A 14,419-nucleotide genomic window follows, 5' to 3' on the forward strand; every position below is an offset into this window, starting at 1 on the left:
GCAGTATTAGGAGAGGATATGTAAGAACAAATTAGGAGAGAAGCTGAATTCATATCTGGATAATAATCATAGTCCCTTTTTTTTTTTTATTAATTTGTTTGTGTGTATGTATTTGCTTTATATACCAGCAGAAGTTTTGTGATATATGTATGATTATTTATTTGTATGACTTTATATATATGTATGTGTGAAATACAAATTTGTGTCTGATCTATTCGACAATTGTTGCTTCACCTTACAGACAGTACCCACACACACACGTTCCGCATTGTTGTTAGTTTTTTTTTTTTAAAGAAAAAAACAGTAGATAAGGGAAGAAAGAATCAAACATACAAGAATTATCCTGATTTTGGGCAAATCAAACCTATCAATTAAAATGACATCATCAATGTGTTCCTGTTTGGTAATTGATTCTGCAATTGAGATCAAACAGTCCATTGGAAGTTAGTTGGCTATTTATTATGATCAACACAAATAACCACCTCTAATCCTAAATATAAAAATTAGATAACTAATTTATATAAATTAAATAAATTAGTTAAGTTGAGTAATACTTCCTGTATTTAATATAAGAGCTAGTTGGATAATCAATTTGATCTTAAATATAATATCTTAGTCCACTTTGTCTATAATATTTATTATTTTGCCCTCAAATAATCCTTATGATGATTGAGTTTTCATCAATTGGTAGTTCACATGATTAACAAGGGTATTTTAGGAAGTACAATATATATTTATCACAAATAACTAGCTTAACTAATTTCCTTAATATTCATAAATTAGTTATCTAACTCTTATATTAAGGACCAAAAGTAGTGTTAAAAATGCATGTTAGCTTTCTTATAGTCATTTGCATGACTTAGAAACTACTCCTCTGGTCCTATTTATAAAGTAGAGAGAAAAATATTGCTTGGTTTTATTTATAAGTCACTTTCTTAAATTTTTAACATGAATATACTATTTTATCTTTAATTTATTATAGTGTAGATAGTTATTTCTTTTAAAAGATTTATATACCAAATAGGGATAAAGTTGAAAAGTTGTTATATTTTAATAAAGAGTTAAAACATTTTAAAGGTTTTTGTTTTGTCCGTGTGAAAATGGTAGACGTGTCTTATAAATAGGACCAAATGAGTACTTCTTAATCAAAACCTCCTTAATAGATATAATCAATAAGTAAATATAAATTTGAAAGACAAAATGGATTGAATTTTTATAATTGAGACCAAAACTAACCCATCTCACTCTAAAACGCAGGAAATTAGTAATGTAATTTCTGTTCCTAATTGACGATGGATTAAAAATGTAAACTTTTTGCTATTAATCTATTGCTAATCCGTTACTAATTAGCAATCAAATTCATAATTTTATTGACAATTTCATCATTAATTAAATTTTGTCGACAATCAAAATTTCGTCACTAAATCACATTGCCAATTTTAAAGTTAATTGGGGGTTAGAAGTTGGCTGCGGAAAACATGATCCCAAACATGAGATTTGGACCTGAAGTAGCTTTGCTGACGGCTAGAAAGTGGGCTTGGGTCACTGAAATATGATACCAAGCATGGTCATAAACAGCTACATTAAGCAGCCGTCATTGTTACCCCAAAAAAAATGTGGATGTACGTCACATCCTAAAAATTTTTACCTAACTATAAGAGATTAAAAATTGGCATGAGAGTTAATATAGAAACTAGATAGAAAGATGAAATAACTTTTGATTTGAAACCCCGATAAGGTCCGGATTGGCATTTTCGTAATTATCAGTCTAGAAAAAGCAAAACAGGAAAATTTGAGAAAAATTCTAGAAAATTCTCAAAAAATAGGAAATTATAAATTGAAAGTTTTGAAAACTTGGTTGAGGTCTAAAAGGTAAAATTACGGTAAAAATGAATTGTTATGTAATTTCTCATAAACAAAGGTTTTTCAGAAAAATATTAGAAAATTGAAGAAAAATAATTATTTTAAGTAGTTGAAGCCTCAATAAATTTGGGAGAAACATGGATAATTCATTTAAATATTTATTGGAATTTATAAAATTATTTTTAGGCCTTGAAAGTTCAGGAATTAATTTTAGAGAATTTATTTTTTCCTCAGATTTCCCCATAGATGCCTAATCGGAGAAAATTCAAAATAAAACCTAAAAGTGGCAAAAAATTATGAAAATTTTCAGATCATATCCTCATATTAAAAGGTAAATTATCATGGAGAAAAATGAATTTTTGGAGGTCTAAAAAAATTATAGAATGTTACTAGTGAATAGTAACTGATAAAATTTCAAATTAGTTTGAGATAGTGATTTGGTTTGTGGGTCATCTTTTTGGACCAGACCAAACCTTTTGTGGGGCCCACATTGAGCCCAATAAGGGCCCAATTTCGTGCAGCTTTCAGGTCCCTCTATTTTTATTAAAATAAATGTGAAATTAAGGGATATTTGTGTAGAAAAATCTAGAGAAAAACCACATGGTGAGATCTAAAGATTTGAGGCACTTGATGGCTGCCAACTCACCCCATTTTTCTGCCATTTAGTCATTCAAAATCAGAAGGGGAGGTAGCTTAATTTTTTTTCTATAAATACCCCCTTAGAAAATACAAATAAATGTTGGAAAAATTGGAAAAATAAGGAGAGACTCTGTCGATGTAGCTCCAGCTATGTTTCTTCAAAATTCTTGAGTGTTTTAGGCAAGGAATCATCCAACTTGCACCAAAGGAACATTAAGATATTTCTAAGCATCATTATCCTTAAGTTTTACATTGATTGGATTAGGATTTTGGCTTGGAAAATCATGGGAAAATACTGTAAAATTCGGTCCAGTCATGTGATGCTTAGGGTAGGATAGAAACCTTAATAGTCAAGTGGAATAAGGAAGATTAAATGGTTTATGGATGGATTTTTGGATGAAATCAAAGTTAGGGTTTAAGGGGAAAATTTTCTGTCAGCATTGTTCGTGTAGGAGTTGATTGTTTTGGCTTGATTTATGGTTCTAATGGCTTTAAAACATGTTTTTATGTAGGGATATGTTGTTGGAAAGTGTTTAAAATCATTGGAATCAAAAATAAAATTTTTGAAAATATATAACCCCCTACTCAGCCAATCATTGTTCATGGGGGGAGGAGTTTGAATTTTAAAAATTTGATTGCACCATTAGATTCCTTATGAAAAATTTTATAGGATTGAGCAATAAGGTTATTGATTCTAAAGGAGGAATCATATGGTTAAAAATCAAAGAAAAAGAGGGAATCATTGAGTTAAAGTTTAAGGGTTGTATTTAAGTGATTTAGGAATTAATGTGGCCTATGTTTATGCTTGGTTTAATAGGCATTGTGAGGAGTGTTAGAATTACGGTTTTGATGATAACAAATTAAGGAATCTATGTTGATCGATCACCTGATCGATCAAGGGACTATCGATAACTTGACAGATAATATTTCTGTACAAACAAGTAACTAAGCAGAAACATTGATCGATAACTCGATAGATAATATGTTAATCGATCAATTGATTGATCATTGTTAACTCAGTTATGTATAAAAGTCTGCAGAAAATTATCGATCAATTGATCGATAATCAAATGATTGAATAACTGTCAGATAATGGGAAACAAGTCTGGTAAGCATTTATCGATCACATGATCGATAAATAGATCATCGATGAGGAGACAGATAAATGGTAAAGCACTCTACTCACTTTGTATTTTGTCTTAATCACCATTTATCGATCACTTTATCGATCAGTGATTTTTTGATAACATGATCGAACATTGCTTTATAACCCATTCAATATGCAAGTTGTTATCCTTGTGGCTTATCGATCACTTGATCGATCATTCCTTAATCGATCATTTATTCGATAATTTATATAGTCTGTGTTTTCACAGAATATACTTTTCTTTATTGTTCATCGATAAGTTTATCCATAATCTATTTATCGATAAAGTTTTCGATCATTATTCCTTGAAAATCTATTTCCATATCACTCTGTTTATCAATAGTCTAATCGATCAACAAGTGTTCAATCACTTGTTCGATCATGGACTGATTTTAGTAAAACTTCAATCAGTTATGATGATTCTCAAAATATGTTGTCTATTTCATTCAAGCTTTTCTCAGCCTTCATGTTTGTTTTAATTCTCTATTTTAAGAGTTTCAGAATCAAAAGAGACCTTGAGCTTCCTTTTCTCTGTATACCTTTATGAAGTCACCGTTTCCTTTTATCGATCACTTGATCGATAAATCAATGATCCATCACTTGATTGATAAACATAGTTACCTATGTCAAAAGTTCTCACTCTGAATAAGCTATAACTTAATCGATCAACCAGTCATCGATCATTATTTCGATCAAGGATGTCCAGTTATTGTTCAAAACATTTAGCAACTGATTGATTCTACTTTTAAACTATGAATATTCATCTTATCATTTGTTCGGTCTGATCTAAGTCTTACTCTACAAAGAGAAACTTATTGAATTAAAGTACTATTGCAGATTACGAAGAAGAACTCAACGGCTCTGTAACGGTTGCTTAGTAGCCTATAACCTACCATGTCAGAAGCATTAATGGCGAGAACCGTTGCAACTGGAAAAGCACGCAACCGAACTCTCAACGGCTAGAAGCTCTTCTGTCTAACGGTTATTAAACTACCTCAACTATAAAAGGCGTGAAGAAGCATTAAATGAACAGATTGAATACGCGAGCTACCCTCTGCTAATTATTTACTGTTACATTCAATACTCTGTTCTAGCATATACCGAGCTTCAGTGTTTCTCATTTAATTACTTTGTGAGAGAGTCTGTATCTATCATCATAAATCACGTTCTGTGTGAAACTCAAGAGTGTAGACTCTTGAGAGGGATTGTAACCTTACGGGTAGTAAGGGGGAGTGATTGAGCGAATCAACTACTGTACTGCGGCACCAAGAGCCCGATTAATCTTGGAACATAGTGGAATACTCAGAGGTGTTTTGACGACTGGACGTAGGTCAAGTAGTTGAGACTGAACCAGTATAAATTCTGTGTCCTCTTTCTTCAATGAAATCTCTCTAACTCACACTCTCTGTTTCCGTTAGCTTATTGTTTTAAATTCGCAAGATTTTTATAACTCACCCAATTCACCCCCTTTTGGATGAGACTGCCACTAATAAGGAGGAACTAAGAGGAAGCTTTGTTCTTGGAGTAACCAATTGGACAAGTATTAAAAAGATAGCTTTGAATTGTAATTTGATTGTTAATCTTGCTTGTTTAATGTGATTTGTTGTTTGCTTGGATGGAGGAACTTGTGTTGTGGCATGGATTGGTTGAATAACATTGGTTTATGCTTCGGCCAAATGCATTGAATTATACCATTGTGGAAGTGTTGATGTTCTTCTTTTAGTATGGCATTAAGCATGATTCTATGTGGTTGATTATGCCTTGAGGTATGATAACATATCACATGATAACTTGCTTGATTTGCATGATAATTGTAATTCAAATGCTACTAAGATTTCATAGAAATCTCATTCCTCCTATGTTAAATTATATCTCAAATAGGGAATGATTCATCTGATGGCAAGGGCAAGAAAATGGTGTGGGGATAGAAGAGCTTTGTGAATGTCATATTGTTTGGAATATTATTTGATGTATTATCCAACTTTATGTCAAGTTTGTAATGGATTATATATAGTAATATGATGTAAATTATGTTTGTATGACATGCTCAAATGCTGAAATTCTGAATGGTGCAATGTTAAAAGAGTGTAGGAAAAAGGAAAAAAGAGAAAAGAAATAAAGGAAACAGAGTTAGGGGATAAAAACCCCCTAAAAAAGGCTAAATTTGTGGCATATAAAATAATGAGTAATTGTTAGAATTTGGGCATGAGATTTTACAAGCTTATAGATCTCATTTTTAGCTTTAAATCAAGTAAAAAACCATTAAATTTGAAATTTTGTGCTAAGAGTTATGCCCTTCCAAAATTGGGACAAAATACTGAAAATTCAAAAATTAACCATATGAACAGTGCATCTTGTTGATTTTGCTGGTGCTGTTCTGGATGGAATTGATCCCAATGAATATTTTTCCTCTATAGAAATCTTAGCACGCTTCATGTGAAAATTGGAACCATCTTGTTTCAATTTTTTGAGAATTAGTTACGAATTTTCAAAGTTGGCCTATTTTCGAATGAACAATGTACGGACAGAATTAAAGGTAAAATTTTAAAATTGAAATTTTTCATCCGAAAACACTGTAAAACACGTTATAATGGTTCCAATTGATATATAATGGGTTATAAAGAGAAGTGTGATAATGTACAACTTACAAGTACAAGTAAAGTACCTTAAATAGTACATTGACTTGTTTTTTGGGTAACAACGACAGAGTTGTACATCTAGAGGTAACGGGCTGGCCCACTGGTTACAAGCCAGCCCACCGGTTGTAGACTAGCCCGTAGCAGGATCGAGACCATGCAGGCTGGTCCTTAAAAGATCGCCTCCTGAGGGGCTCACATTTTGCCAACTCCAGCCAAGGGGTAACACACCAATTTCCATCTTTTTTTAAAAAATTTTTACACATATATTTAAAATTTTTTAATTAAATTATAAATTTTTATAGATCAAATTCTTCTTATTCTTATATTTTCATATAATTATATAATTAAATTAATCTCAAAATTTGAAATATAAACATATAATTCATTGTTAATAATTATTTTATTGGTATAAAAATGGTAAAACAATAAAGAAAATGATAAATCAAATTTAGAATCAAAGTTTCTGATAAAATATAAAGTTATATGTAAATTAAGTGAAAATAAAAAAATTTCTTATTAAAATTAAATTAAAAATTTTAAAAAAAGTTGGAGGGCTACATGTTGGTAGGTACAGGCTGAAAAGGACCGCATCGAAATGTTTCAACCCAACCAGCCACCTTATGGGGGTTGCGGGGTTGAGCCTTATCGGCTCTATGTACATCCACTTAATGTAGCTATTGGTACCTTAAATGAAACCCCAAAAAAAAAATAATAAAGTACCTTAAATGAAGAAATAAATGGTGATATAAATATGCTATAGATATTTTAAAGGGTTAAGATGCAATTTTGATCCCTAGTAAAAAAAATTACAATTTTAACAACTAAATTTATATCAAGAAGCATTGGGCACCAGGCACCATAAATTTTTTAAGGTGCAAAAATATACATAAAGCTATTAAAAGGGGGTATTTTTTACAACACTATTGGCATTCGTTACTTGTCTGTTAGTAGGGGGCCTGAAATCAATTTTAAAGTGTATTTTTAACAATGAAGTTTATAATAAGGGGTACTTGGTACTATAAAGTCTACTTGAGTGTAAAAATATACGTGAACTTTCTAAAAGAAGGAAAATAACAAATTCATTAACTCCATAAATGTCTGTTAACTTTATCATTTTCGGCCCTATCAAAGTATTTTCTCTCCACTCATTCCCACTTCCTTCTCTCCTTAATATAATAGACTAATTTGAGAAAATTAAAGAAATAAAACAATTACTTAATTATAGGCTTATAGCATATATTATGTAATCTCTCTGAAATATTTATATGCATTACTAGATCATATATTAGTTTATAAGTCAAAAAAAATTAATTTGAAGAAAAACTATAAATATAACACTATAAAGTCATTTATTTAATTTATTTAATCTTGTCAAATTAATCAATTGGGTTCTACATTAATGATCATAGATAGTATTTACGTGCAAGCAATAAACCTCCTATCTTAGAAGAGAAAAAGTCATCTTGGGTAAATACATATAAAAATTTGGAGGCTAAGAAAACATGTCAGTGAGAGAATGTGTGTGTTGATTATGATGAGAGAAAACTTGGTGTCATTTGATGGGATCCAAAACAATAAATTAACTGACAATTTATGAGAATTGATAATTTTTTTTTCTTTTTAAAACATTTATGTATATTTTTATACACAAGTAAACTTTATAGCGCCTTGTACCCTTTGGTGTAAATTTCGTTATTAAAAATGCACCATTAAACATACATTAATCACGTATTAAAAATGTCTATTTTGACAACTTTAGTATATTTTTGCACCCAAAAAATTTTTATGGTACCCAGTATTTCTTGATATAAACTTAATTGTCAAAATTACACCTTAATACTGTTTTAAATTACTAGACTTACCGTCCACACTGATAGTTAGAAGTTGGAACTATCCTCTCCAATATTCATTAGTTGCAAATATAGAGTCCTTGTTTATTACAATATTGTAAATGGATTCTTTGAGGATACAAAAATTATGTTCAGCTTCTAATACATGAGACTTGTTAGTATCAAAACGTTGGCTATAAACACGATATATGAAAATTAATCCCTACAGACCATTTTGAAATAGATTATTTCGATTTACATGCACTAAAGTTCAGACTATAAAGCATTTCAATTGTAAATTTCAAAATGCTGATTAAAAGCATGTTATAAAACATGTCATGTAAATGGATTCTTTCATTATCACCTAAAATAGATTAATTATAAGAAAAAGCATATTCCATTCTTTTTCACTGCTCTTTCACTCCTTTTTGCAATTTGATTGTTAGAGTTTTTTTCTCCTTATAAATATCTAGCTGGCTATTAGGTTACTTTTAATATTATCTATCGAAAAACATTAATTTTTCTACTTAAGTATATTTCTTTGTTAGAATATGGCCTAATCCGTCCTTAGTGGATTAGATCCAAACCCGTTCAAGCTGTGGCCGGAATGCAAATGAAAGAAAACTTAGATTGTTAACCATAATATTCACCATGTCATTTGACTTTGCTTGGTGGGAACCGTCAATATAAGTGGGATGAGAGTGGAAAGTATAAAGAAAAAACAATATGCACGCTGGCATAATATACATAGTAAGAAAATACTATCTCCCATCATATTTATAAGACATCGTTTATAGACCACAAACAAAATTTTATAATTAGGATTAGAGGTAGTATTCTCTCTATTTAGTCTAGGTGGTGTTTGGCAAACTTGCAAAAATCACTTTTAGAGTCCAAGCCATGCTTTGGCCTAAAAAGTTGTCAAACACCCCACATTTTTACAAAACCTATAGTTTGGCTCCAAAACTATGGTTTGACACACATAAACCATGGTTTCATAAAAAGCCAAAAAATGTTGCTTTTAAAAATGTGATCCTTTTTTCACATTGTAATACTACCTCTGATCCTTAATATAAGAGCTAGTTAACTAATTTGAATAGATTAAGAAAATTAGTTAAATTAGTTATGTGTAATAAACAAGTGTTGTCTTCCCTAAAATACTCTTTCTAATCATATGTATTAGCTAGAAGTACCATTTGATGAAATATTCAACATTTGCAACTACTATAGGGACTATTTTCACTACTACAAAAAATGCTAACTGTAGCGTTTATGTTTTCATTTTTGTAGCATTTTCAAAATGCTACATTAACATCTTCTATGGAAGAATGTGGGTATAAGCTGTAGCATTTTGGAAATGCTATAGTAAGCGAACCTCCTGTAGCATTTTCTCAGGAAAGCACTACAAGAGGTCCCCTTCCTGTAGCGCTACAGGAGATAGCAAATCTTCTATAGCACTTTCTTAAGAAAAAGCTACAAAAGTGTTTTTCATAAAAAAAAATTAATTAGCATTCAATGTTTCCAAAACCACATTTATATTACATAGAAATTTCTCAACTGCAAGCAAAATTCAGAGATCAAATATATACAATAAAATTCTCAGAACAATATAGCTAATTAAATTAACAAAGTTTTATTACCACTATATATTGACAACAGTTGTAAACAAAATGAATCTAATTCTAATTCTACAACTTAAAACCAAATCATAAAAGAGAAGCAGCTACCTACTTTATATAAAGAATTCTTCGAACACATATCTACACCACTCTTCAATGACTTCATTTACTTAGTTGTTAGTGTAGTTTGTGCAACGTATATCTTCATAATACTGCTCAATAATTTACATAGCCAATTAAAATCACTAAAAATTAAGTATTAGACAATAATTAAAGGTAATAAAAAATATAAAGTGAAAAATAAAACTACTTACATTCTCAAGAATAAAAATTTGATCGTGAATAATAATATCCTTTATGAATCTCATAATATAATAACCACAATCATTATTATTGGGTTGGAAAGGGCACTAAAACAATATCATCAAGTAGTTAAATCAATTTATGAATGCAAATAATTTATTTTCAAAACTTAAGAATTAAAATAAATACCTTAGTTTTCTTCCACACGTAGCTTTTTGACGTGTTAGCAGCTTTAGAATAACTCAATCCAGTAGAACTTTAATAACCAATCAACGCACTAATAAAATGAAGTTGAGATTAAATTGGTTATTCAGTCATACGAATATACACATATATACAAGTATGGGTAGACACTTACCTATTGAACAACCATATCATATTAGGACGGTCTCTTGGTTGACCATGCTCTAAAGGATCCAAATAGTAAATAAGGAGACCCAAAGGTGCCCCTAGATTGATCACAATCAATATCCAATGTTGGCTAAAATTTTTTAAAAATTGTTTAATTAAATCAAAAGTAGAAAAATGATTAAAAAATATCATAACTCATAAGAGTACAGCCAATGACTTACCCTACATTAAACGGTGCTAGAAACAACATATTACGAGTTGTTTTTGCTGAGAAATACTTTTTAACCATGTTAGATTGAAAATCAATGTCCTTTTTTTTTCCAGTATGTTGGCCTATCTATAGGGATTGATAAATGAGAATTGTACTGATTTCTCAATATCCATCAATACGTCATGGTACAAGTGCCTTCATATAAAAGCAAATAATTAGATCAAAACTAATAACATTAAATGATAAATAATAAGAATGATGAAAATAAATACCTAATCCATATGTTAATAGTCGTAGCACCAACCCATCTACAATGAAGTATGTCATTCAGCACATGCCAATCAATATTATCAAATATATTACTTGTGTTGTACATGTGCCTATCAAACTTCACTTGAATACTATTTTCCTCCTGAAAAAAATTAAGTGCAATCAATTCCAATTGATTACGATATGATATAATTTGTTTTTGACCTATTTGACTTGCTGAGCCTTTTGTTTTTGATACACTTGTTAACCAATTGAATTTGTTTGCTCCTTTGTTGTGTAACCTATAAAAATCATCAAACTAAATCAAATATTTCTAATCAGATATATGAAAAAGTTTAAAAAAAAAGCAAATTTATTACCTTTTGAAATGGCTCAATAAAACCTACAAGCCATGCAACATAAGCACCCCCAACATCTTTCACCATTGTTTGCTCATCTAGAGTAAGAAATGGTAATTGAGCACCTTCATTGGTGTAAGTATCAATCTTTACACATAGTGTGTTGTGAGGAATGGTGAATTGTGCAGAATTTCGTTACCACTATTGTAGACAACACCCGCAGCAACTGCATGCTTAAAAGATTGATCTAAATACAACTTGCAATTTGAATTTCCCTCAAAAGAAAAATAAAGTCAATAAAGAAGAAATTATAAAGAAATTAAAAATTAAGTAGAGAAAAACCTTGAGAAAATTTACTAGAGGAAGGGGGATTTTAGGAACTGAAGTACAACTGTCCTTTATGCTTGGGCTATCACATGTGCAAATACTTGGTCCCACCCCATGTTGTATGTAACTTTGCAATTGGTCCATTAATTCCATATTTTTCTGTTGCAATACACGAGTTTGTTCAAAAAATTATTCCTGCATTTGCTGCTTGAAAGAATTTATTTCCTCTTTCAATTGTGAAATCTCATTTCTGGTACAGCGCTTACAGGGTCCAAAATAAGATGTCGATGTCACTCAAAAAGCAACACCCCGAACACGACTAGAAACTTCAGGGACATTTAATGCTCTGCTAAGCAAATCATCACATCCAATACGTTGAGCTTCATCTGATGATTCTTGTATGATTGATTCCTAATACCAAAAAAAATGATAAAATTATTTCTTATATATAAAATAGAATCATTTAAATAAAAACTACTTAATGGAACATATAATACTTATACAATACTCTGCAACCCTTCTAATTTTGTCATGAACAATTTCACCTTTCTTATTAGTGCAACCAGCTAGTCACAACACATGCCGTTATAATTATGTAACATCTAAGTTTGATTCTTTTATCTACATATTAGAATTATTTGAAGTTAAAAATTATTCTAACAAATGTTATACATATGAAGCAATTATTAGTGCATATACTAGTTTTTGCTCCATTTGTTCATATGCTATTCGTCCTTGTCTATAGCGATATTTCATGTTTATCACCCGAGACTGATTTTTGTCACTTAATTCCTATTTAGATGAAAATTATTAATATTAACATATGTTAATTACATATAAATTACAGTTGGAAAAGTCTATTATTACCTAAAATTGCTCAGTTGTATGTGACTCCAAAAAGATATCCCATTGTTCTTGATTGATGATACTATCATATAAACTCGGTGGTGTTGGAATGATATTCTCATCAACATCTATTATGTAGTATTTAACTAGATCAGCACAAAACTTTCTTAGAAGAGTGACAGCTTTCATTAGCACATTCCTTTCTCGAGTCTCATCAATGACAAAACAAGACTATAAGAAAAAACCATATTAAATTGGTTGAAGTGTGATCTTATGAGAAAAATAATAAGAAAAAATAACAAGAATGTTAGAGTAATTAATATTTTACCACCACTTCATTTCAAACTAAGTTCTTATACTGTTTCGGGACTCTTCTCCAATTGTCAAATGTACAAGGGACTCTATCTCGAACTACAGTACCAATGAAACTAGTAAATTTGCTACGATTGACTCCAATTGGTTGCCCCTTGGAATTCCACTTTATTAATGACTTGATTCCCTTATTTCTCAACTTGATCAACTTAGCCATAATGGTTCTACCACGGGCTATATCATGCTCATATCTCTCTCTTTCAATATGCAAAGGAACTGGGACATTATCCTCATTCTCCTTAGGAATATCAACATCATTTTCAGTTGGAGAATACATTTTCCTGCTAAATAATTAAAGCAGACAAAACATTAGTTAATAATGAGAAAGTTAAGAAAAGTAAGTAAAATAATTTAAAAATAAAATGAAACATACAAATAAATTTAACAAACTCATGTTCTTTTTCTCTTTCTTGTTCGATTTAAAATTGTGTTTCTGTTGATTCTTCTAGTACTTTGAATTGATACATTGATCCAATTTCCCTCTTTATGATCATGTCTAACATATAAGGGTTCACTCTCATCTTCATCTTCATCAACATCAAAATCTTCAGATCCTAATGTCTCAAACATAGGATCATACTCATCTTTTGATTCATCCTCATCTATATTCATGTATGCATTACCTTCAGTACCATCTTTTTCTTTATGATTTTTGTTTGAAATAAGTACAATGAACTAATTCTTCTTAGCAGAATCTGGAATAAAAAACACTTATTCTGCTTGAGAAGCTAAAATGAAAGGATCATCAGGTCCACTTGAATAAACCCGTAATCCATTGTTGTTATTAACCCACTTGCATCTAAAAATAGGGATACTAGACATCGAGTAATCTAACTCCCATATGTGTTCAATGACACCAAAATATGACATTAGTGCATAGACAGGGTTTTTGTCTTTAACACTGGATATATGCCATGACCCAGCAACAAGTTTTTGTATTGTGCTATATTCATCCTAGTCTTATGTATAGAATGTGTACCAATTGATTACATAACCAGTGTAAGATAATACATGAAAGCTCGGTCCTTTTGATAACCATATCAATTTTTCAAAAACTGAATTAGGATTCTTATCCAACTCATCAGTGATGCGTCTTTTCAACCAATTGGCAAAATGTCGATTGTGTTCTTTTGTTATCAAATTTTCATTTCTATCACCAAACATACCTCAAAGACTATTCTTGTGTTCTTCAACAAATGGTTCAACCTCGTCAATGTTATGCAATATATATAAGTGAGTTTGCTCCTGTTCAGTCACCGGTATGCTTATCGCATGACTCCCTGTCACATCCCGAATTTTGTGCCTAGAAGTACTGAAATTAGCTTGAAATGGGTAGGCTACTAGAACCTTTTTGGTAGAGGTCCCAGAGATTCCCTGGAAGAACAGCAGGATTCTCAAGGACTAAATTGCAAAGGGAAAGTTTTCTAGGACTGAGAAAAGAGGAAATTAGAGACTCAGAAGAAGTCTCAGGGCCCAAGAATAAGAAATAGAGATAAATGTAGACCAAAGGTTATGTAAGAGGCCTCAATGAGGTGAATTTAAAAGTTAAGCCAAACTAGGGGTAAAATCATAATTTTACCAAGTTTCGGGCTGGTAAGGGTAAAAATGGAAATTATGCTCGAAAATCCTAAAAAAATCCCAGAAAATGGGAAATAGTAGGTTAAG

The sequence above is a fragment of the Neltuma alba genome, unplaced genomic scaffold (assembly GCF_004799145.2).
Source record: "Neltuma alba isolate B1F8T4 unplaced genomic scaffold, ASM479914v2 tig00002090_pilon, whole genome shotgun sequence".
In the NCBI taxonomy this organism is placed as follows: Eukaryota; Viridiplantae; Streptophyta; class Magnoliopsida; order Fabales; family Fabaceae; genus Neltuma; species Neltuma alba.